At 43.7% G+C, this 22,931-nt stretch overlaps 1 long non-coding RNA gene across 1 annotated transcript; it reads left to right on the plus strand.

The window, feature by feature from the left end:
* The first annotated feature begins 12,678 nt into the window (after positions 1-12,678).
* Positions 12,679-16,951, plus strand: LOC123187166 (uncharacterized). The gene is made up of 4 exons (XR_006493845.1): positions 12,679-13,205; positions 15,840-15,915; positions 15,994-16,089; positions 16,594-16,951. It is a non-coding gene; the product is annotated as an uncharacterized lncRNA (long non-coding RNA).
* The last annotated feature ends 5,980 nt before the right edge of the window (positions 16,952-22,931 follow it).

Genomic DNA, 22,931 nt, shown 5'->3' on the forward strand with positions numbered 1-22,931 from the left:
GGTGAAAATTAAAAGGCCATTAGAAAATTTCCGGCTTAAAAAGAAGGATTCCGGTTTGAAATTCGGTTCATGGGAAAGATGTCTCCCATAAAGCTTTGAAGCTCTCAAATCCGGTTTAAGAATTTCCGGTTCAAAAAGGAATTAACTTCTCGCAAGTTCGAGTTTAAAGGCCGTCAGAAAATTTCCGGCTGAAAATGAGGATTTAGGTTTAAAATCCGGTTCAAGGGAAAGATGTCTCCCATAAAGCTTTGAAGCTCTCAATATCCGGTTTAAAATCCCGGTTCAAGAAGAATTTATTTCTTGCAAAAAGCTAAAAGTTGCCGAAGAGGACCTGTTGCCATGATGTACGGTTCAAACATGGGTATCCCGCCTTATTGGCTTATCATATTATTGATTACATGGGGGCTTCAGCTGACAAAGCGGAAGTTCTGTCCATTAATCCGGCTATCACGCCACAACAAAGCTCAGGAGCTTCACACCCAAGGGGCCAGAGAGAGTATTGTTGCTATGCACAGCTCAAACATAGGCACCCATTGAGCACAACTCACAAAGTTACTTGGGGGCTCTTTGTGTAAAGTAACAAAGAGCTTGAAAGGACCCTTGTAATTGGGTATCGACCCAGGCTTGGAAGCCTGGTGTATTCACCTAAAACCCCGAGTTAACCTGCCTTCATCAAGTAAGCCACTCCTATCCACGTAATCCTGGCATGACCCGTCGAACGTTTGACAGTTACTCTCATTGAGACCTTGAACTTGTCAAAGTTAAAACGACGATTGGTTTGTTGGAGGCCCGTCTTAAAAGGCTTTGTCAAATGGTTTAACTCAGCGGCCTGGCAGCCCATGAAAAGCCTCGAATTTGGGCCTGGCAGCCCTTGAAAAGCCTCGACTACACGGTTTTATTTGCCTTTGTCAAGATATTTATCTTTTGATAAATTTTATGTTGAACCGGTGTCTATTGACCCGGCATGACTATCAGTCATCAAATTAACCCGGTGTTCGTTAACCCGGCTCGACTTTCAACTACAAGTTGTCAGTACATAATCACTTATAATCCGGTGTTTATTGACCCGGCCTGGCTTTGGACTATAAGTCACCAGTATATATTTGGATTGCGCCATTGGAATTATGCGCTTATAAATCATTGGGTATATTATTCAAATAGCCAACATGGCTGGATTTTTATTATGGTTATTAATAACCACTATTATGATTAAGGTTTTCAAAGTCGCTTTAGTGCAAATGGCTATCATATTATCAATAGATATGATTTATTCTACAATTGAAGGAATAGTCCCGAGTTGCTACAGGCTTACGACCCGACACTTGGGGGCTACATTATTTCAGTTGAAATTACATTAAATACACAAGTCTCATGTCGCTGCAAGCATGCACCATGACACTTGGGGGCTAATGCAAAGTCATTTTTTTGCTCACCTTATTGAAGACCCGACTCATCACATGGTAATGAGCCGGCCCTTGGGGGCTACCAATTGCCTCTGTCAACAATTTAAGGTACAAAGCTGTTTATCCATTACATTGAAGGGTCCACTGCTCAGTTGGTAAAGCACAAGGCTCTTAACCTTGTGGACGTGAATTCAAGCCCCATGATGGGGGTTACATCATATGATGTCATTTTCATTGAAGAATATATCAAAGTCCCAGCTCCATATTATCTTACTGAGCCGACCCTTGGGGGCTACACGTTGATGATCAAAGTTTACAATATTATATTTACAAAGTCCCTGCTCATTATTGCATAATGACCCGACCCTTGGGGGCTACACTGGTTGAAGTTTTTATGAGAATAAGGCAATTCCAAGTCCCAGGTTGCTGCAAGCATTACAACCCGGCACTTGGGGGCTACATATGTAGAATACTCAATTCTGACTAGTGATTGATGAACAACCTGGATTTCTTCAAGATTGTGATATTCATATTGAAGCAAGTCTTAAGCTGTTGCTATGCTACCTTCTTCAGACTTGGGGGCTACAAGTGATAGGCATATAAGAGGTATATTTTCAAGCTTCATGTTAATTACAATTATGACCTGGTGCCATCAATATTTGTAAACCGGCAATGATAAACCGGCAAGTTCAAGTCTTAAACCGGCACAGTTCTACATTCTCAAACCGGCAAGTTCTACATTCTTAAACCGGCTGAAGATCAAATGAGTATTTCAAAGGCCAATATTTTTGTTAAGCATTGGGAGCTAAAGCCAAAGGAGTTATTCTTCACAATATTTCACTATGACAAACCGATGTCAGCAAATTGATTATGAAGCTGGTCTATTGACTCAGATTTTATAGAAGAAGGAACTGACAAGGACTTAAGGATAATCAAGATCAGTTTAACATGGATAAATACAAAATAAACTGTGGGCTAATGTCGGGGATATACCCCGTGGTATGACCCGGCTGGAGTTGTAAACCGGCTGGGACTTGGTAACACTAGTAGAAAAAGGGTCAAACATGAAGCACATTAGTGCCGGTTTGTAAAAAAACCGTCACTAATGTGATCAATAGTGCCGGTTCGAATGGCTATGCATTAGTGCCGGTTCGTAATGAACCTTTAGTACCGGTTCGTGCCACGAACCGGTACTAAAGGGGTGGTGGCAGGCTGGCGTCAGGCCAGGGCCCCACGATCCCCTTTAGTGACGATTTGTGACACAAACCGGTACTAAAGGTCTAACCTAGGTTTGCGTCACCAACCGGCACTACAGAGTCTTAACCTATAGTCCCGGTTGAAGACACAAACCGGCACTATAGGGCAATTTTCAAACTCTACCCCCCCGTGTATCGCCATTTCAGTTTTGAAAAAATCAAAAGAAAATGATAAAAACTTCAAAAAATAAAATCCTTCGGGAGGTAGTTATATTACTACATCTACTAGTTAGGAAAATTTGAAAACTTAAATTTGGACATGTTTTGCAAAAAGTGTAGGGAAAATGTAAAACGGCTATAACTTTTGCATACGATGTCGGAAAAAACGTATAATATATCAAAAAATTCAGCACGAAAATCCGCATCCGATGGAGATGGCCTACAGCCTGTTTGGAATTTTTTAGAATCCTCAAATTCCAAAAGGAAAAAAATGATATGGTCAAATTTCAGTTTTTTTAAAAAAATTTGGTTAAATCCGGTCAAACTACTTATTCAAGAAGTGTTAATGTTACTACATAATTATTCAAGAATATTAGTGTTACTAAATAATTATTTCAATTTTTTGAATTTTGGTCAAATCTGGTCAAACTATGGTCAAACTATGGTCAAACTTATTCAAGAAATATTAGCGTTACTAAATAATTACTGTTTTTTAGAATAGTAGTTTCAAACTCAAACGGTGAAATGTGTGACTTCATGCTCAAGCTAAACTCCTGAGGGTTAATAGGATTAACATCTTACTATTGTTAGGAAAACAACAAGTGCAGACTTGGAAACGAAGGAGAATAGAACCCCGAAAGTTAAGCGTGCTCGGGCTGGAGTAGTGAGAGGGATGGGTGACCAGTCGGGAAGTTAGATGATTTGGAATGAGTGATCCACACTTGAGCAGTTAAGAGAGGTGATTAGAGACTAAATCATCAAATAATTCAGAAAAATTAAAAATCGAAAAAAAATCAATTTTTTTTCCAAAATTTTCATTTTTTTTCAAAAAAAACCTTTAGTACCGGTTGGTAACACCAACCGGTACTAAAGGTCCCCCATACCACGGCGTGAGCTCACGCCACGTGGTGGCACTTTAGCGCCGGTTCGTGCCGAACCGGTACTAAAGGGGGAGGGGCTTTAGTGCCCACACTTTAGTGCCGGTTCCATAACCGGCACTAAAGGCCCTTACAAACCGGTTTTAAAGCTCCGTTTTCTACTAGTGTAAACCGGCGGATAGTTAAGACAGAGAGTCAAGACAGATGGCTAAGACAGACGGTAAACCGGCTGGTGTTAAACCGGCAGACAATGTTAAACCGGCAGACAATGTTAAACCGACAGACAATGTTAAACCGGCAGACGTTAAGAAGCCTAGGAAGGGAAGTCAAAATAGTTTAAGTTAAAGTCCGAGTTGGACTCCACATGTAACCCGCCCCTTCAACATATATAAGGAGGGGCAGGGCTCCTCAAAGGGGGACAAGCAAGAAACAATCTCTAGGGCTAGACACAATTAGAGGAGAGCCGGTTTACAGTGACTCCCTGGTGATGATAATGAGATCTAGCCTCAAACAACATGTAAGGTTGTTACTGGATGATGTTTCCCGGGGCCGGAACCTGTCTAAATCCTCGTCTTGTGTCGCGTTTCTCGATTCCGCTCAACCCCTCTCAAGCTACCACATAGATGCGTTGGCCTCACGACTAAGTCCTTCCGCTAGGACATCTGCCGTGACAATTCCACGACAAATCCACTACGCTGCAATGGATGGCTACCTTTGCTTCAATATGTACAAGGGTTGTATGAAGAGCAACAGCCAAGTGTGCGGTTCAAGCAAAGAAGTATTGGCCAAGAGGAAGAGGGACAAGGACAAAGTCGAGGACGTGGACGAGGACTCCGAGTAAGGTGGCAGTGTCGTTGCTCATGTTGGTTCTAATGCAGTGTCTACCAGAATAGTTGCAAAGTTTAATTTCAGGTGTGCTTAATTTAATTTGAGGGGTGTGTTGTGCTGAGCCCCCAGCAGAACTATGTTATGTTTCTTCTTGTTACTTTAACTCTTCAGTACGGACATACTAGTATTTCTTACATTTCATCTTTTAGTTGGTATAGTACTACCACTCGTTTCTTCACATTATATACATACAATATATATGGCCAACATCATATAGCCAGCAGTTTAGTTGTCAAAGAATTTCAGGGTGCTTAGTTTTGTCAAAGAATTCCAGGATGCTTAGAGGGTGCTTGGATCCAAGGGACTTATTTTAGTCTGACTAAAAATAGTCTCTTTAAGAGGCTAAAGTTCCAAGCACCCCTGACTAAAGAGGGGCTAAAACTAGTCTTGGGACTAATTTTTTTTAGTCAAGGGTACCCCTACTAAAATGTGGATTAGTCCTCTCTCTACTCATTTAACTCCTTTCTTTTAACACAGGCGAGTTCTGGATTGGAGGGTTTGGAGGATAATAAATGCTCATTAACTTGATTTTAGCCTTTTTAGTATTTGGATCCAAGCATGGGTGAGGCTAGCATGTTTTAGTCCCACTACTTTTAGTCATGGGACTAAAACGTATCCAAGCACCCTCTTATTTTTATTTGAGGGGTGGGTTGTGCTGGAGACCATTATTGTGACTAGCCTTTTTAATAGTACTATATGCATAATTTGGCGACGAGCCCTCTCTATATGTACCACCTTTTTTTAATTTCAAGTTTTGCTCCATGGCGCAATCCATCGATACTACTGTTGTACAAAAGTATACATTTTTTAAAAGGCTAGAGGGCGGGGCAGTCTAGCTTGGTTGGTTTCACGAGAGGCGAGGGCCTTTGTGATTTGACGGCTCATTACTGCTGGAAGGCGGGGCCTTGTGATTTGACTGCTCGTATAAATGCACCGACGACCTGATCAAGGAGGAGCAAAGAACCGTGCGGTATACTCAAGTTTTCCACTGGAGTAGTACTGCGATGGAGGAGCACGAAACATGGCAGCCCAGTGCCATATGGCGATAAAAAATGATCTAATTTGCTAGTCATCTCATTGTTAGCATTGTTCTATTCATTCCCTCAACAAAAAAACCATTATTCTATTCATGCCTCGCACATAACGTGACACGTGTGGCGAAACACCCGAAGCAAAAGATGAAACACAGGAGCAAAAGAAGAAGGAAGATTATCATCCCAAATGATCTAATTCGCCGCGGAGTCGTAATTGCTTCTTCATCTCCTCCACGACCTCCATCTCCTTGCGCGTCTCCTCTGCCATCTTCTTCATTCTGTCCATGACGCGGGATTTCTCGACGCGAGCCTTCATCATCTGTTCCACGGCCGCATTATGTACCTTGACAGGAGCCGTGTGCTCGATGCGGAGCTTCGCCAACTCCTCCTTCTGTTCCATGACGAGGGCCTGCAACATCTTCATGGAGGAACTACTATTCTCATGCAGCTTCTTCCAGCCGGCGTTCTTCTCCTTCAACAGGTCGATCTCGTGGCAGAGCTTCGCCTTGTCCTCCTGAAGTCGCAGGATTTCGCCGGTCGCCTTCTTCTCCGAGGTAATGCTCTTCTTCAGCAGCATCACCAAGCCGACGGTCAACTCCCCCTGCTGATTGAGCTCAGCGGGCATGTCGTCGAGGCTCTCCTTCAGCAACTCCATCAAGCCTTGGAGGAACTCCTTATGCTTATTGAGGTGCTTATTGAGCTGATCGGGCATGCCGTCGAGGGATAACGACTCCAGCTCCGCCGGCTCGGCATGTTCGCCTCCGCGGCTAGGGAGCTCCTGGGAGCCATCGCCTGCCCGTGAGAGATCTTTCGAGGTCTTTGCGTGGAGGCGAGCCCTCTCTTTTTTTTCGCAGCCTTGGTTGCCGCTCCCTTGTTACGAGTAGTTCTCGACCTAGAGCTCTGCTCACCGGCCATGGCAACGACGGACGAAGAAGAAGTACTTATGAGGAGGAAAGGTAGAGTAATTTTCGGTTAGGTAGTTCCCCTTTTTATAACCTAAGTACTAGCACTAGTACTAATACCTGCATAGTGGGAACACGTTCAGGTTTGGTACGTACTAGTAGGGGTGAGCAGGCTTTCGAATGTGATGGGAACAAGGTAAAGATTATGTTGGGGAACGTAGTAGAAATTTAAAATTTTCTACGCATCACCAAGATCAATCTATGGAGTCATCTAGCAACGAGGGGAAGAGGAGTGCATCTACATACCCTTGTAGATCGCGAGCGGAAGCGTTCAAGAGAACTGGGATGATGGAGTCGTACTCGTTGTGATCCAAATCACCGATGATCCTAGCGCCGAACGGACGGCACCTCCGCGTTCAACACAAATACGGAGCGAGGACGTCTCCCGCGCCTTGATCCAGCAAGGAGGAGGGAGAGGTTGAGGAAGAGGGCTCCAACAGCAGCACGACGGCGTGGTGGTGGTGGAGCAGCAGTACTCCGGCAGGGCTTCGCCAAGCTCTTGCGGAGGAGAAGAGGTGTTGAGGAGGGGAGGGGCTGCGCCTTGGATGTCGTGTGCAGCCCTCCCCTTGCCTCTCTATTTATAGGGGAAGGAGGAAGGGGGCCGGCCCCCTCTAGATGAGATCTAGAGGGGGGGGGCAAGGGGAGGGGGCTTGCCCCCCAAGCAAGGGGGCGCCCCCTTAGGGTTCCCCCCCAACCCTAGGCGCATGGGCCAAGGGGGGGATGTGCCCAGCCCATGTAGGGCTGGTTCCCTTTCCTCTATGGCCCATTAGGCCCTCCGAGAGAGGTGGCCCCTCCCGGTGGACCCCCGGAACTCCTCCGGTGGCCCCGGTACAATACCGATATGCCCCCGAACCTTTTCTGGTGACCGTATGACAACTTCCTATATATAAATCTTCACCTCCGGACCATTTCGGAACTCCTCGTGACGTCCGGGATCTCATCTGGGACTCCGAACAAAATTCGGTAATCACATACAAGTCTTCCTAATAACCCTAGCGTCATCGAACCTTAAGTGTGTAGACCCTACGGGTTCGGGAACCATGCAGACATGACCGAGACAACTCTCTGGCCAATAACGAACAGTGGGATCTGGATACCCATGTTGGCTCCCACATGTTCCATGACGACCTCATCGGATGAACCACGATGTTGAGGATTCAAGCAATCCCGTATACAATTCCCTTTGTCAATCGATACGTTACTTGCCTGAGATTCGATCTTTGATATCCCAATACCTCGTTCAATCTTGATACTGGCAAGTCACTTTACTCGTTCCGTAATGCATGATCCCGTGACCAACTACTTAGTCACACTTAGCTCATTATGATGATGCATTACCGAGTGGGCCCAGAGATACCTCTCCATCATACGGAGTGACAAAGCCCAGTCTCAATTCATGCCAACCCAACAGACACTTTCGGAGATACCTGTAGTGCACCTTTATAGCCACCCAGTTACGTTGTGACGTTTGGTACACCCAAAGAACTCCTACGGTATCCGGGAGTTGCACAATCTCATGGTCTAAGGAAATGATACTTGACATTCAGAAAAGCTCTAGCAGACGAACTACACGATCTTTTGCTATGCTTAGGATTGGGTCTTGTCCATCACATCATTCTCCTAATGATGTGATCCCGTTAGCAATGACATCCAATGTCCATGGTCAGGAAACCGTAACCATCTATTGATCAACGAGCTAGTCAACTAGAGGCTCACTAGGGACATGTTGTGGTCTATGTATTCACACATGTATTACGATTTCCGAATAACACAATTATAGCATGAACAGTAGACAATTATCATGAACAAGGAAATATAATAATAACCATTTTATTATTGCCTGCAGGGCATATTTCCAACAGTCTCCCACTTGCACTAGAGTCAATAATCTAGTTACATTGTGATAAATCTAACACCCATAGAGTTCTGGTGTTGATCATGTTTTGCTCGAGGGAGAGGTTTAGTCAACGGATCTGCGACATTTAGGTCCGTATGCACTTTACAAATATCTATGTCTCCATTTTGAACATTTTCACATATGGAGTTGAAGCGACGCTTGATATGACTGGTCTTCCTGTGAAACCTGGGCTCCTTGACAAGGGCAATAGCTCTAGTGTTGTCACAGAAGAGAGTCATCGGGTCCGACGCATTGGGAATAACTCCTAGGTCGGTAATGAACTCCTTCACCCAGATTGCTTCTTGTGCTGCCTCTGAGGCTGCAATGTACTCCGCTTCACATGTAGATCCTGCCACGATGCTTTGCTTGCAACTGCACCAGCTGACTACCACACCATTCAAAATATACACGTATCCGGTTTGTGACTTAGAGTCATCCAGATCTGTGTCAAAGCAAGCATCGACGTAACCCTTTACGAAGAGCTCTTCGTCACCTCCATAAACGAGAAACATATCCTTAGTCCTTTTCAGGTACTTCAGGATATTCTTGACCGCTGTCCAGTGTTCCATGCCGGGATTACTTTGGTACCTTCCTACCAAACTTACGGCAAGGTTTACATCATGTCTGGTACACAGCATGTCATACATAATAGACCCTATGGCTGAGGCATAGGGGACGACACTCATCTTTTCTCTATCTTCTGCCGTGGTCGGGCATTGAGCCGTGCTCAATCTCGTACCTTGCAACACAGGCAAGAACCCCTTCTTGGACTGATCCATATTGAACTTCTTCAATATCTTGTCAAGGTACGTACTCTGTGAAAGACCAATGAGGCGTCTCGATCTATCTCTATAGATCTTGATGCCTAATATATAAGTAGCTTCTCCAAGATCCTTCATTGAAAAACACTTGTTCAAGTAGGCCTTTATGCTTTCCAAGAATTCTATATCATTTCCCATCAATAGTATGTCATCCACATATAATATGAGAAATGCTACTGAGCTCCCACTCACTTTCTTGTAAACACAGACTTCTCCATAAGTCTGCGTAAACCCAAACGCTTTGATCATCTCATCAGATCGAATGTTCCAACTCCGAGATGCTTGCACCAGCCCATAGATTGAGCGTTGGAGCTTGCACACCTTGTCAGCATTCTTAGGATCGACAAAACCTTCCGGCTGCATCATATACAATTCTTCCTTAAGGAAACCATTAAGGAATGCCGTTTTGATGTCCATTTGCCATATCTCATAATCATAGAATCCGACAATTGCTAACATGATTCAGACGGACTTCAGCTTCGCTACGGGTGAGAAAGTCTCATCATAGTCAACCCCTTGAACTTGTCGATAACCCTTAGCGACAAGCCGAGCCTTACAGATGGTCACATTACCATCCGTGTCTGTCTTCTTCTTAAAGATCCATTTATTTTCTATGGCTCGCCGATAAATGGGCAAGTCAGTCAAAGTCCATACTTCATTTTCATACATGGATCCTATCTCGGAGTTCATGGCTTCCAGCCATTTGTCGGTCTGGGCCCGCCATCGCTTCTTCATAGTTTGAAGGTTCACCATTATCGAACAACATGATTTCCAGGACAAGGTTGTCGTAGCACTCTGGTGCGGAACGTGTCCTTGTGGACCTACGAAGTTCAGTAGCAACTTGATCTGAAGTTTCATGATCATCATCATTAACTTCCTCTCTAGTCGGTGCAGGCACCTCAGGAACATTTTCCTGAGCTGCGCCACTCTCCGGTTCAAGAGGCAATACTTCATCAAGTTCTACTTTCCTCCCACTTACTTCTTTTGAGAGAAAGTCTTTCTCTAGGAAGGATCCATACTTGGCAACAAAGATCTTTCCTTCGGATCTGAGGTAGAAGGTATACCCAATAGTTTCTTTAGGGTATCCTATGAAGACGCATTTTTCGATTTGGGTTCGAGCTTTTTAGGTTGAAGTTTCTTCACGTAAGCATCGCATCCCCAAACTTTTAGAAATGACAGCTTAGGTTTCTTCCCAAACCATAATTCATACAGTGTCGTCTCAACGGATTTCGACGGAGCCCTATTAAAGTGAATGCGGCAGTCTCTAAAGCATAGCCCCAAAATGACAGCGGTAGATCGGTAAGAGACATCATAGATCACACCATATCTAATAGAGTGCGATTTCGACATTCGGACACACCATTACGCTGAGGTGTTCCAGGCGGCGTGAGTTGTGAAACTATTCCACATTTCCTTAAGTGTGTGCCAAATTCATGACTCAAATATTCTCCCCCACGATCTGATCGCAAGAACTTGATTTTCCTGTCACGTCGATTCTCAACCTCACTCTGAAATTCCTTGAACTTTTCAAAGGTCTCAGACTTGTGTTTCATTAAGTAGACATACCCATATCTACTCAAGTCATCAGTGAGGGTGGGAACATAACGATAGCCACCGCGAGCCTCAACACTCATTGGATCGCACACATCAGTATGTATGATTTCCAATAAGTTGGTCGCTCGCTCCATTGTTCCGGAGAACGGAGTCTTGGTCATTTTTCCCATGAGGCATGGTTCGCATGTGTCAAATGATTCATAATCAAGAGACTCCAAAAGTCCATCTGCATGGAGTTTCTTCATGCGTTTGACACCAATGTGACCAAGGCGGCAGTGCCACAAGTATGTGGGACTATCATTATCAACCTTACATCTTTTGGTATTCACACTATCATTATCAAGTACGTGCATTACTATCCTATTCTTGTCTATTTCCTATCCCTACATTGTTAGAATTCTCAAATTCAAACAAGCTCTTACTCAATTACTTCTGTTACAGATATGTGTCAAAGAAAACCTTATGTGGTTTGTCCTGCTCCCACTACTAGGAAAAACACTACCACTAGCGTGGGTTTTTTGCATACCAGTAGCGTGGGTTCCCACGCTACTGCTACGGCGCTACAACTAATTTTTAGCAGTAGCGCGTTTTTTACCCCACGCTACAGCTAAAAAGTTAGTAGTAGCGCGTGTACACCCGCTATACTACTAACCTAAAACCCACACTACTACTAACCTAACTACTTGTAGCCCTCACTTTTGACCCACGCTACTACTAACAATTTAGGAATTAAAAAAATAAAAATTTGATGTATTATTCATAAATGGTAATACGCCCGGTGCAAACCAAACCAACGTCACAGAACTAGCTCAAGATTCCATTTAACATCAGACACACACAACCATCATCGTTAGGTGGGTACCTTCTCTAGTGGTCTACCACCAACCCTAAATAGACCACTTCTCTAGATGTATCTACCAAGGCTCGGAGTTCAGACGCCGGTGGACACGAATCCTCCCTCCCTCGAACGGTGGCATCGAGGTCCTCCACCTTAGCGACTTCCGGCATCGAAATCACCTAGACGATAATTCGTGCGACCTGGCCACCGGGCTTCACGAAGAAGTCCGCCTTCGAGTGGTGGAAGAGCATAGCACCCACTGGCCGTGCTAGTCAGCGACGATCACCCCTGCGCCCACGTCGAGAAAGTGAAAACTTGTTAGTACACAAATTGCATCAGTTCAACCAAATACTCCCTCCGTCCCAAAATAAGTGTCTTAACCTAAGGACAACTTTGTACTAAAGTTAGTACAAAGTTGAGACACTTATTTTGGGACGGAGGGAGTAGTCTATTCCAATTCACAAGACCCATTAAGTTAAGATTCCTTCTCATCTACTTCCTCCGTCCCATAGTGTCAAAAATATTCTTATATTATGTGACGGAGGGAGTAGCAATTAAAAGGGGCTCATGCTGAAAATATATGCTTAATTCCTCACTGGCTATTCAAACTAAATAGTCCAGGAACGCACATGGTTACCATGGATACCAGTCTACACTACACCACAACACTTGATTGGGGGTAATTAACTGCCGGGAGAAATACTCGATCAAGGGCAAAACAACTGCCGGGATATTTGTTTCTGCCGTTACAAACATCTTGGGGCAGAGAAACTGCTGGGAGAACTTGAACAATGACGACACATGCACTGCCGGTACACTTCAGGGCCCATCTGTTGCCGAGACAACTACACCACGACCCATAATCTGCCGGGAATCGACTTTGACGCCAGGCCGAAATATCGGGCCTACTAAGTGCACGCGATGAGGGGAAAGCGCGCGAGTGGCCAAAACTTTGGCCCAAAAAAGACGCCGACGCGCCGGCCCGCCATCAGATAGCGCCGCTGCCCCCAAATCCTTCGTGTCGTCCACCAGACACAGCCGCCGCCGTCCCCAACCAGACCACCGCCGCCGTCGCCCCCCACCGTGCCACCCGCCCTAACCATCCCGCCGCCGCCGAACGCCCTCCACCCGGAGCACTGTTGCCGTCGCCCCCAACCACTCCAGAGCGGCGGCTCCAAGCACCGAATTGACTGCAGCCACTAACCACTCCAGATCCAAGCCGGCGGCCGCCCTCCACCCAGACCGCTGCCGTCGTCCCCCCTCCCGAACCACTCCAGAGCGGCGCCACCGAGCCGCCACTCCAGACCGCACGCGGTGACCACCACCACCCATCTCGGGAGCTTCATCCCCGACCAGGCCTCCTCCCCACAAGCTTCATCGAAGAACCAAGCGGGGACCCCTCCTCTACGTCCTTTACCCCAGGCAGGGGAGCGTCAACTCCTCGCGAGCAGCTCTGCCTTTCCCTGGATAGCGCTGACTCCTCTACTTCTTGCTCCAACTGCGAGAATTTGACAGGTGATATTTCCTAGATCACTGCAGAAATTGGTGTGTATCTCTAAAATCTATGTATATAGTCTATTAGTTAATCTGGGAAGGGTTCCTCAAAACAACGCTGGTCATCAAGGATCATCCAAGCCTGAAATTGGTAAAACTTGAAGGTTAGCAAAAGTGGCGGGGCTTCAAAGAATATATTGGGCGGGCCAGGCAAACGGTGCACAGGTTTTTTGTTTGAGATTCTGAGTCATAGGCATTAGTACATAATACAGGATTACAAGGTGGAGTGAGCATATATGTATATATCAATTCATAAATTGTGAGTGAGCTTGCTTATAAATGCTTATGGCTGCAAAATATATGTTCTGATATTTAAGATGTTCATAACAATTGGGTGAACACTCAGGCTATCTATCTAATGAAGCGATTACAGGAAAATTAGATGTACAGTGCAGTACTATTTGCATCTAATTCATGTCCTCAATTGAGTGGAACAACCAGGCTATCTATCCAGGACAGTATGATGGACAGAATAAGCATATGGATAATCTGTATGTAACTCCTTCGTTGAACTCAGAATTTGGGAAAAGAAATTAGATTACCTGTTATCTCTTGCTGAATCATAGTTGCAGGGAAATTAGATGGAGTGGTTTCCTTTATGGTGAGTCGGAGGTGACAGGGGAGTGGAGTTTGTGGGGCGTGCGTTTCGGCCGGCCCCTGGTTGTTCGATGCCAGATCTGCGTGGGATGCCGGTGAGCGGCTGGTGCTAGGCCTAGTGTGCCGCTGCCTGCTGCGGCCATGAGAAATAGCGTGCTGCTACATGCTCGTGCCAGCTACATGGATCGATCGTATTCTTAGTGGGCTGTGCTTTGGTGCATAGGTAAAATTAAAAGTGCCAAGAACCTGGGTGCAGATTTGTTTGGCCCCAACAAAGCTCCGCTCCTGGTTAGCAAACAATAAATAGGTTTGTTTTGATGGTGTACTGAAGATTACAAGTATTGTAGATAATACACTTTGTTCATTTCAAGTATCAGTTAATTGATTTTTCTGCTTCACATTGCTCTAAGACTGGCGAAGCAGTTTTATGTGTTCTGTAGGGGTGGTATGCATTTCTTATTTTATTTCTCAGAAATAAAGGCTAAGACTATGAGTATCTGCATGTCATATCAAATCATTATGCCTTCCAACATTAAGCAAAGTGTATGAGGCCTAGACTTTGAATATTTCCTATATATTTGATGGTAGAGTTGTAGCAACTTCCCAGATTTCTCAATATCATGTCCAATAGTGTTTATAGTCCTTCTTTCATAGATTTTTACTCACACTTTAAAAGCGTTGTTAACCAAATCTATGCAAGCTTAATGGAGCATTTGAGTTACACCAAAATGTCCAATAGCAATGGATTCTGTACATTGATAAAAGTCAACACATTGCCGGTTAAATCTGTTTTCACCAAAATGGTAGAATTCTGTGTTCCACTGTGCACATCATAATATTTAGATTTCTATATGCCTTTAACTACATGGACTTTGTCAAAACAATATTCTGCACTAGTAACAGTACAATATATCTCTAAGTCAACTTATGTAATAAAGTAATCTCATGCAGATTGTTAATATGAGTGAGAAACTTTATCTCAAGTTATTATATGATCTTAGTTACTGCAGTTTTCAGTATGTTGCTCTTGCCGGTCGACTTTAGCTTAGCATCCATTTCTGAATGTTTTGAATTGATTTCTCTTCCTGTGTTTGTTGCTCTTCCTATTTCCATTCCCGATGCCATAGTAATACATAATTGTTTCTGATGAATATAAGACATTCAGTGTGCTTAAGGACATGGGAGAAAGCAAGTATAATTTTAAGAGGAGCATTTATGAGATCAAGCAGCTACATGATTTCTCAATGCAAAGCTCCTAGCTGTGTTTGTGCACTTATTCTTCCAATATATTCTTAGGATATGCCTAACTACAGTTTTGTCACATGGATTCCTCCTTATTTTATTATCAACTCACTTGAACTCAAAGTGGTCGGACCCTGCGCAAGTGGGAGCTACATGCACCGGGTGCCCTTTTTTTTTTGTTAATGCTACTGACTTGAATTGTTTCTGAATGTATTATGTATCAATTTGTCCATCTTTTACTAAATACAAATAAAATACAAAAATGTTGCAACAAAATGGGTCTGATTCCACAACTAAACATATTTTTATACCTCGTTCGCAACTATATGCTCTAGATAATTACAATTGTGATCTGATTCACAACCTATATACAGGAACCTGCACCATTTTAGTCCATTTTAATCTGTATCCATTTTAGTAAACAACAAAGTTAGGCGAAATGGGAATACAGAGGAAAAATGAAATAGCCCACCTAATGATTTCCCTGTAACCATTTTTTTTGACCTGATCCCCGTAACCATTTTGTTTTGTACAAATGGTAATTTAACCTTCCAGTATCCAGATATTGTGACTTCACTTAGGATAGCAGATCTCAGGCTTCTTAAGCAAGCCCTTGATAGACATGAAGACAACTAAGTTCACATATTTGTGTGCTGAAAAAGATTCGGCCCTCTGCTGTCACTGATAGCGTCCTACATTTTTGTACAGGGACACTGATTGTTTTGCATGGACACTGATTGCTTATTTCTCTTGCAGGGTTACTAAAATGCGGTCTCTACCTTGTGTTGGACAAACTTGAACTCCAGTTCTACCGGAGATTAGTGAAGAAAATGTGAGTGTAAACTTGAAGGTGTCCTTGTCACAATTTTACAGAATGAACCAATCCTTTTCACTTTGCTTTCTTCTGCAGCCATATCATCCAGAGGGAGAAGGAACCATCTAAGGCGCATCAAATCAAGCTAGAGGTCTCTGCAACCATTTTAGTCGAGTAGCAGTTTTGCGAAAGGTGACCGTGGCAAACATTTTATCCTGTTACAAGCACATTATTTGGATGAAATGGCATTTATTGTTGGTGGCTTATTTGTATGCCTAACAAGTTGGGTTCTTGTCTTCAGGGTATGTCATAACCTCAACCTTTAGGTTACTATAAACAAGTTTGGAACTACAAGAATATCAAATTATAACTTTTTACTGTTTTGTTACTATAACTGGAATGGAATGAGCTGTGTACGTTAGCCTGATTCAAATCCTTTTCATCTCCAATGAACGATCTGTGTACAACATTAGCCTTCATTCAAACTCCATGTACTGAATAATTTCACAGCGTGTGCTGCTACAGCCAACGCCCAATAGCAAGGCAAACAAAGAAGGCATTAGAACACTTGTCCTTATGTGATGTAAAAATTGCATTTTTATTGTCCAGTACTAGTTGCATGTTCATGTATGTTACAACTTACACCAGGTTTATTGTGCTATGAGAGCTCCATTTTGAGTTTCCGGTCTGTTGCAGGTTTCCCAAAGATGCACTACTTGATGGAGATTTGGATGATCTACAAGCTGCTGATGGTTTGCAAGATCTACTATTAAGTTGGTGGAGTGATAATGTAATGCGCCTTGTTTGTTGAACCTGGAGACATTGGGAAGTTCAGCTCATTTTGGTGGTCGTTTTGGCACATAGGCCACTATATGGCCATTTTGGTTGCGTGACACATTTAGAAACATATACACGTCTCCCTTTGTGGAACTACTTCATTTTGGTTGTGTGGCACATCTATCTAGAAACATGTATGTACTCCTTTTGTGGCACAATCTGCTTATATATGTTCTTATATTCATGGAATGAAGTTTAAGGTTTCCGATGAGGCCTATATGTTACTTTGAAGTGTATGTATAAATTGTGTGAGGTGTCCTGATTGCTTAACGTAATGAATGGATATTACATCAGGGATGCCTACAATAGTTTGCTAGTGAAATTGAAGTTTTGGCATCATAACTGCCGGGAGAACATGCATGTGCAGGCAGCTAAACTGCCGGCAATTGTAGTTTCATGGCCTTGACCAATCTGCCGGGAGAAAACAAACTGCCGGCAAATATAAGGGCCAGGGCAGAGAAACTGCCGGGAGAAGTTTATCTGCCGGGACAACTAATCCCCGGCAGCCGTTCTCATGGCGGTTCTATTTGCCGGGAGAAACGCTATCCCGGCAGATTGTCTGCCCTTATAAGCTTTTTTTCCCGGCAGTTTTTCTGTCCTTATATCAGTGTTGTGGTGTAGTGCTAGATTAGTACTTACATATATCTTCTTACAAACTTAGATAAGCGATACCGTTAAAAGATATATGAATGAGCTCCTACTGAGAGAAGTAGTAGTAGTAGGCTGCTGTCCTATATGAATGAGCTCAGCTACAAATGTGGCATCACAAACCATCCATCCATCCATCATAATACTAAAAATCAGGGAGTAAACAAAGCCTATCACTTATGCATCAAGAGAGGGCTACCAAATCAAACATATGAAACAAGAGGAGCTTTCCATGACATTGCTTTAACAAGAGTGCTAAGCTAAGAACAAAAATCTGCACTATACATGACATTATCACAACGCTCGTGATTTGGGGGCAGCAATGGTATTAGTAATGGACTGTTGATGTATGTGCTACAATACAAGAAAGAGCTGGGTTGGATTTTAGTACCTTGTGTTGATGGAGCATGCACTTGATTGAATCATGGTCTTCGTTCTGCTGTTGTACCATGGAACCCTTGTCCTGCACAAGAAGGTCAACCGGTTGATGAGCTGAAACCGAAATCAATGGTTGCTGCTGCATAAGAGCCTAGAGGCTTAGCAATGAAAAAGACAAGTTTGTGTCTTAGAAAAGAAATATGTGATGTGTTTTCAATCAAGATCAAGATAAATGAATTGAATCAGTGTAAGTAAACACGCACAACTCAAGCAATAGTTATGTGGAAAAAATAGATTAAGGTTGAACCTTGTTGCCACAAGAGGCAGACACATGCATGCAAATAGATTTTCCACCTTTCCACACCTTCTGTCGTAAGAGCTTTTCTCGTGTCCAAACATGACCCCGTGTACATCTTTGTACACAGCCTCGATCCCAAAGGCACATAGGTCCGTGGGCTCGTGCCAGCCATTTTGGGACCCTCTCATGGTTCTCAACAAATCCACCAGGGCCATGAAGGCATGTTAAGTTCTTTTTTCTCTTCTTGTAGGAATGCTTATGACTCCAGGACTATCTTCTAACAGATAATTTCCAGTCAAATTGTTTTAAGACACTGCTGGAACTTTGAACTTCCACCAATTCCTTATATTTCCATGTTTGATAGTAATGAATTGCATAGTACAGAATTGTAGGTATGTGCTTATAAACCTTAAGAGCCTAACTGGGATGCAAATTCTACAGAAATAGACATAAGAAAAATGTGGAGTTGGGATGTCATAGGTTGTTGACCAAACAAAAACACATGAATGTGTCAGAATGACCTTTCAAAGTAGTACTTGCGAATTTTGCAGGAGTTTGAATAGAGATGTCTACAGTACGGATGATTTTTCCATGAGGACAAGCTCATGTCAGAATTTCCTACAATGTAAAAGAGCCTAACTATTTCCATCTGCACAACAACTGCAGCTATTTGTTAATAAAGTTTTTACAAACTCAACATATTAAATATGAAGATATCTATAAGAAGAGTTGACACTTGAATAGTCCAATAAAACTACTATTGCTCTATCTATAGGCTTTTTCCTTGTAGTGCCCTTTCATAGTGAACAACAACATTATAATGAACTCTGCAAATCTGTCAAAGAAAGGTGTCTCTGTGAATAAGTGAAGCAAGAACTAGCATGACTAATACCTGCCCATCCAATATGATGCAAAGGCCATCTACAGGTTCACCTTCACGAGCCATATAATCCCCAGGTTCTGCAAAATGCCAGCATGAAAAAAAAAAATGCAAAAATCAACTTTGATCCCAGACCACACAATCAGTGAATACAAAATCACCACCATTCCAGATAAGGGCACACACCGAAGAGTCAAGGGCTAAACATCATATAGTTAATGAGTACGCACTTAAGTGCAGTGCCAGTACAGACTACAGACTAGTAAATCGGTCGTGGTCAGTGAGCTGCACACAGAATCATGTGCGCGATATGAAGTACAGTGAACTATAAATCATGACTGACACAGAGAGCATCCTCAGTAATTCAGTAAGCTAACAATAGAGAGTACTCTGAGCTGACGCAAGCCAGATTTAGGCTGCGCTCGCCTGAAGTAGGCAAACACGGCGGGCCGACTACAGCGCTCGGACGGGGGACGGCGCGACTCACCTAGTGCTTGACCTGGACGGTCTCGGCAATCCTACGGATGGAAGAGCCGGGGAGGCACTGCAGGAGGAGCCCAGGAACTCCGTCACTACACATCAACGGGAATCGTCCCCAGAATTAGCCACAGTCGCTCCCAAATCCGGTAGGCTCGCCGTCGCCTTACCTTCTTCCCGGTCCATCGGCGTCGGCGTTGGTTGGGCGGGAGGGGAGCAGCAGCGCAGCATCGGGGCGGGGCGAAAGACTAAACCTGAGCCTCCCACGCTGCAGGGAGTCGCCGCCGGCGTGGAGGAGGAAGGAGGCCGAGCTGGAAGCGGAGAGGGCGAGGGAGAGAGGGCCGCCTCCCACCCCTACCGGTGCGGCGAACGCACATGATTCTGGTTCCGGTGAATGCTCCGCTTCCGGCCGAAGCTCGCCGGAACCGGGTGGTGTGGGTGGTGGCGGCGGAGAAGGGGTGGGGGTGAGGTTCGCCAGAGAGTTTTTTCTAGGGATTCACGATAGTTTGGTCAGGTGGGAGTGGATCGGGGGAATGGATAGGGGCCCATAAGTTTACACACAGAAAAAATAGCAATAGCATGTTTTGCCCACCAGGCGCTACAGATATGTTTTTACCAGTAGCCTTGGGTTTAGCACCCACGCTGCTACTATGTCTTAATCTGGGGATATGGTGTGGCACATTTACTACTAGCGCTGCCCAAAACAACACATGCTACTGCTAATTAATACCAGCAGTGCGTTTTGTACCAAGCGCTACTAGTAAAGTTCTACGTATAAGCATTTTCCTAGTAGTGTCCTGCGGCGCTGTGTTCCACCCCAGCTCAGCTGCTCCAACGATGGAAGGGTTCACCACAGCAGGGATCCGCTCTTCAGACTGTCTTTCGCCACCTCAGATCTTCTTCCCCGCCACCGGCAGCCATGACAACTGCATTACCATCATCAACTGAGCACGTGACCTTGAGGACTACACGGGTCCGCAAGAGAGGTCGCACTCTTCCGTGTCTGCTTACGTTATGCGTCGCTTAATATGATGACATGCTACATTATCGTCGTGTTCACCTATTAGACTCCGAGTCAGGTCCAAACTAATGCTGAAACTTGAGTTTTTAAATGGTTGTGGGGTACATATTGGGGCAACAATTAGTACTATCTGTCTACTATCTGGTTAATCTTCGGTGTCTACTATGAGTTTCATGTTGGGTGCAAACAAACATTAAAGGATCCATTATGTATATTTTTTAAATAAAGCTATTATCTGCCTGCTATCATTGGTTTTGGGTCTATCCACAGTTTGTTACCATCACTCTGGATTTGTGCATGCACTCCTTACATAATCTCACTATATTTTATTCCTATGCATGCCAGTTATTGTACACAATGGAACTGAGCATGTAGAGCAAAAGAGACGAGCCTTGCGTGTCAATAAAATCTCATGCAGACATCGTTCCATGGTGGGCGCAAAGGCAGCCCCCCTCCACCCATTTTGGATCGTAATCAAGAGGAAGATAACTGTTCTGAGGGGGATTCAGAAGGAGAAGACCACTCCTATTTACCCCATGAGGTCTTCGCTCTAACTTGGCATGCTGATGTTGGTAATATCATGCATATGGTGCCTTGCATTGCTTACTGTATACATTAAAGATGTCATCTTCTTAGTTTAGACATGCTTTGTGTTAATGTCATCTGTTTATTTTCTTTATCGTATATGTGAATCATGCAATGCCATCTTGTCTAGCCAGGCATCATGTATGTGAATTTTGCAATGCCACCCTGGTTAGCCAGTCATCTTATATGTGAATTATATCATGCCATCATTTTTTATTACATGTTAAATTTGTCAACAATTTTAGTACATTCAATTACTCTTCCTGTGCATCAGCCATTCGACACGGTCATGGAAAAATCTAGAGTGGAAACAAGGTCTTCAGAGCAGACAATGCTATCTGATGAAGCGCATGTCTTGCTGGTTACCGATAGCTCCTCAGAGGAGGATTCAGAGACAGATGACCAGTCATATTCCCCCCCCCCCCCCCCAAGGTGCATGCCCTAACTTGGCAGGGTTATGTTGCTCATATCGTGCATATGGTATCTTGCATTGCTATGTCATTTGCTTAGTTTAGACATGCTTTGTATGAATGCCACCTGTTTAGTGTCTAATTACCATATATGTGAATTATGCAATGCCATCTTGTTGCAAGACATTATATATGTGAATTATGCAATGTTATCTTGTTGCAAGGCACTATGTATGTGAATTATGCAATGCCATGCTGTTTAGGCAAGCGTCATATATGTGAATTATATCATGCCATACTTTTTTTGTATTTCTCATTGCTTTTGTCGAAACTGTTTGTATATTCAACTGCTCTTCCTGTGCATCAGCCATTTAAATTGGTGATGGAGAAATCTGGAGTGAAAACAAGGTCTTCAGAGCAGACAATGCTACATGCTGAAGCAGATATCTTGCTGGTTACAAATAGCTCTTCAGAGGAGGATTCAGAGGCAGATGATCAGTCCTATTATCCCCCTTAGGTGTATGCTCAAACTTGGCAAGGTTATATTACTCATATAATGCATATGTTGTATTGCAATACTTAGTTTTTACATCATATACACAATATTGAATGTCATCTCCTTAGTTGACACATCATATATGTGATTGCCCTCTGCTCACTTCCTTAGTATATAAATCATATATTTGGATTATGTCATGCCATCATGTTTACATAGACAACATGTATCTGAATTATGGCATGCCAACCCATTTTCTAAAGACACAATATAGTTATATCATCTCATCCTGTTTACATAGTCACCATATTTGAAATTATGTCATTCTATCCGTGAATTATATCATGCCATCATGTTTCCATCGACGGCATGTTTGTGATTTATGGCATGCCAACCACTTTAATAAACACATCATATAGTTATATCACGTCATCCTATTTACATAGTCATCATATTTTGAAGTATGTCATTCTATCCTGTTTAGTTAGCCATCATACATGTGAAATTGTGTCATGCTATCCTGTTTAATTAGCCATCATATATGTGAAATTATGTCCTGCTATTCTGTTTGCTTAGACAAATAAATGTGCATTATTTCATGCCCTGTTTTCTTCCCTACTATCCATTGCACCTGTCTATCTTACAATGTCTGTACATTCAATTACTTTTCTTGTTTATCAGCCATTTCAATTGGAGGGAGTGATGGCAGTATCTGTGGGAGTAAAAACACGGTCTTCAGAAAAGATCGTGGTACTTGTCGATGCAGATAGAACCACGGGTGTACTTGCCCAAGAACCAGCCCCACCACACATAACCCGCACTCATGCAGATTATACCCCTACCCAGTTGGATAGAGAACCAGCTACACCCCTTCTAACCCCAACCCCAGCAGATAGACACCCAGTTCCCGTTGACACAACACCGTATCCACCACAGAGCACCCAAACATGAGCAGTTAGTAAGGCAACTGCAGTGCCCAAATCACGAGGACCACCACTCCAAAC

This window comes from Triticum aestivum, chromosome 2A, assembly GCF_018294505.1.
Source record: "Triticum aestivum cultivar Chinese Spring chromosome 2A, IWGSC CS RefSeq v2.1, whole genome shotgun sequence".
Classification (NCBI taxonomy): domain Eukaryota; kingdom Viridiplantae; phylum Streptophyta; class Magnoliopsida; order Poales; family Poaceae; genus Triticum; species Triticum aestivum.